General features: G+C 31.9%; 1 non-coding gene across 1 annotated transcript; it reads left to right on the top strand.

Annotated features, from left to right (window-relative positions):
• Positions 1 to 645: 645 nt before the first annotated feature.
• Positions 646 to 808, top strand: LOC119867405. The gene has a single exon (XR_005383482.1). It is a non-coding gene; the product is annotated as a U1 spliceosomal RNA (small nuclear RNA).
• The last annotated feature ends 2,787 nt before the right edge of the window (positions 809 to 3,595 follow it).

The following is a 3,595-nucleotide window of genomic DNA, read 5'->3' as shown; positions in this document are numbered from 1 at the left end:
AAATCAAATTTTGTGGCTTCAATTTGATCATTTATTTCTATTATCAAACCATTTATGTTTCAACTGGTTTAGGAAGTATATTTAAATTCAGGCTAGTGAATATTCAGGCTAGTATAAGAAAGATACAGTGTTGCAATATTTTAATTAATGTATTTGAAAATTATAACTGCATATTTATCAATTTAAAATTTTACTTTAATTATTACTAGTTGCTCTTTTACAATTTAAAATTTACTAATGGGTATATGGTTTTCATAGAAATGAAGGAATTTGTCCAAGATTACATAGGTTTAGGCAGTTAAATGGATTAGAAGAGGCACTTAATTATATTTTTCTGTTTAATTTTGAAGAAAGTTAGAAGGATATTTAAATATATTTTTCTATCTTATTTTGAAAAGCTTTTTCTACTATACTCCCTATACCTGTCACTGAAGTAAACTTACACATCTTATTATTCATTGTTTAACAAGCCTAAGTATTGCACAGATGCTCAACATGCCAACATATTTTAAATGAAAATTAAAATAATTTCTCAATGATATATACAGAGAAGTCATCGAGTAAAGATAGGGGAAAGGATATTCTAGAATGAATAGTTTGAGCAAATACATGGATACAGGAATATAATATAAAAGGAATTCCATGATATTTACCGGGCAGGGGAGATACCATGATGAAGAAAGTGGTTTTCCCAGGGCGATGCTTACCCACTACACTCTGAATATGCTGAAATTATGATTTCCCCAAATGTGGGATAGTAGACTATATAATTTGTGGTAATGGAGGACTGCTATCTTGTTTTCCCCTAAAAATAAAAAAATAAAAATAAAAAGACTTCAGTGAGATTAGACCACAGAGGCCACATTATAGACCATAGAATGAGAGTGTGTGTCTATGAGTGTTAGGGACAGGGGTGGTAGGTAAGAGATAATATTTGTCTCATATGCTAGGGCATTAAGAAGAGAGTTTGTATTACATGAAAAAAAGTAATAAACAAGATCAGATGGACATTTCTGAATCTCAGTCTTGCAGAGCAGAAGCAAATATTTAAAGAAAAAAGATTGCTATGGTATTCTTCTCCCTATCCTCTCAACCCTCAAATAATTGCAGTTTTCCTTTGCGTGTGATAATAATGTTGGTTCCGGAATGCTATGATTAAAATGATGCCAAGAAATAATAGTAAACTCAAAATAAGCTGATCTAATTCTCTTTCATTTTTAATATAAACAAACAAAAAAGTTGAACCTGAGCATCGGTCTGACATCGTTAAGTGAAGGTTAAGTTATCTCACATAGCCTATATTTGCTGAAATCGTTGAAATGTAGCTAATGGAGTAGATTTCAAGGTATAGTATGATCATAATAATATCTACTTTTAAAATATCAATATCCATATCCAGTGGCCCTAAGCAAAATAAGCCCTTAGGAAACATTCACACTTTTCGGGTCTCCCCAATCCCTCAACACTATTTCCTATCCACAAAATGTAGACAAAGTTAACCAAATAGTAACTATCATTTCATGTAAAAATTGTGATCGCACACTCTGTGCTGACACAGGGTCACAACCCAGGGTTTGAAAAATACTGACAAAATGGCCTGAGAAAATTCTATTTCACTATGTTAACCACAATTCTGGCACACGGTCAAGATCAGCTACCCTGTTGAATGCTACCTTCATATTAATTCTCTGTGCCCCTAATTACAATTACAAAGTGTTGAATGCTTTAATTTTTCATGTCCAAATGGTTTTGAGATAATATAAATATTTAAAGCAATCAGAGGAAGATAAATAAATGATATGTAGAGAAACATTTTATATTCTTATAAACTTTGGGAGTTTAATTGTATAAGCTGTGATATATTTATCAAATATAAAAGAGAAAATTGAGCCAATAAATTGTGATGTAGGATATGGTGGGAAATCATCCTAAAAACCATGGAGTGGTTGCTGTAAGTAACTTTTAAGGGGTTATCATTATATTAACCCTGTTTGTGATGGCTTTGCATCTTACTTTTCCTTGGCAGAAGTTGAATACATTGAGTCAACAAAAATAGCAAAATATATTTTAGTCATCAAAAATCAGGAAGGCACAGATTTAAAACAACAGCCATGGAATAGAAGCAGAAACTGAGGTGAAATGAACATGATTTGTGCTGACAGCGACATCCAAAATTATATACAGAATGGTCTGCATTCTGAAATTTTGCAACTGTGCCTGAGAACTTGGCATTTAATATGTTAATATGAATGCCTTTGATCCTTATTGAGGTTTAAGTAAATTAATTAGTATGTGGATATTTTAAGAATATCAATAATTAATACCTTTATATAGTAATTACTATGTATCATTTACCCTTGTTAGTATTTTATATACGTGTGTACACACATATAACTTAATTCTCTCAACAACTAAAGCAATTATTATCTTTACATAGAACAGTTATTATCTTTATTTTATAATGATCTAATTCAGGCACAGAGAAAGTAAGTTTACCAGGGAAATTTTACTGAGGCCATATTGCCCTACAGTCAGTCCATGCTCTGTACAACACTGCGCTGTGCTACTTATTTTAGGTTTCTATTTTTATATTACCTTTTTGTGTATCTTGCCTGTGTTAAATCTGTAAAGATATTTAACCATTAGAGTAACATTTTAAGTGCAGGTCTAAACTGTATTGAATTCATGTTTATAATTTATAAGCCTATAAATTAAGTTTCAATATAATATCAAATTCAATGCAATTTTATAGAAGTCCCTATACATTTAATTGTAAGAAATTAATATTCACATTTAAAAGCACAATTCAGGGGCGATTGGGTGGCTCACTGGTTAAGCATCTGCCTTTGGCTCAGGTATGATCTCAGGGTTCTGGGATCGAGTCCCATATCTGGCTCCCTGTTCAGTGGGAATCTGCTTCTACCTCTCCCTCTGCCTGCCCCTTCATTCCTACTGTCTCTCTTGATCTTCTCTCTCTCTCAAACAAATAAAATCTTTAAAAAAAAGTACAATTCGATTTTCCTTTCTAAAAATTGCGATGTTTCATTTGTTTATGGAATTATATATACATATTTCAATAAAAGGAGATTTTCATTTAAAAATTCTCAGATCTTGGGATGCTGGATGGCTCAGCAATTGAGCATCTGCCTTTGGCTCAGGGTATGATCCCATGGTTCCAGGATCAAGTCCCACATTGGGCTCTCTACATGGAGCCTGCTTCTCCCTCTGCCTGTATCTCTGCCTCTCTCTCTGTGTTTCTCATGAATAAATAAATAAATAAAATCTTTAAAAAAATTCTCAAATCTTATTAAGTTATCTAGCCAAACTGAAGTGATATTTTTCTATGATATTTAATTGGAAGTTTTATCTGATAACCTCTAAATGTGAATTTTTAATAGTTCTTTAGTGATCTTAAATCAGAATTTCACACTGAATAATTACAATTAAATTACGTTAACCATTTGTATGTCGAATACTTTCCTTCTCAGACTAGGAATGTGTCAGTGGTACTTGTTAAATCTGTTCTATATTGTCTTAAAGTGTTTAAATATTGAAACTGAGAAGATTTTAAAAAGGCATGATAACTTGAAAAAGG

Source organism: Canis lupus, chromosome 33 (genome assembly GCF_011100685.1).
Source record: "Canis lupus familiaris isolate Mischka breed German Shepherd chromosome 33, alternate assembly UU_Cfam_GSD_1.0, whole genome shotgun sequence".
Lineage (NCBI taxonomy): Eukaryota > Metazoa > Chordata > Mammalia > Carnivora > Canidae > Canis > Canis lupus.
This window is presented reverse-complemented; position numbering and strand designations above follow the sequence as displayed.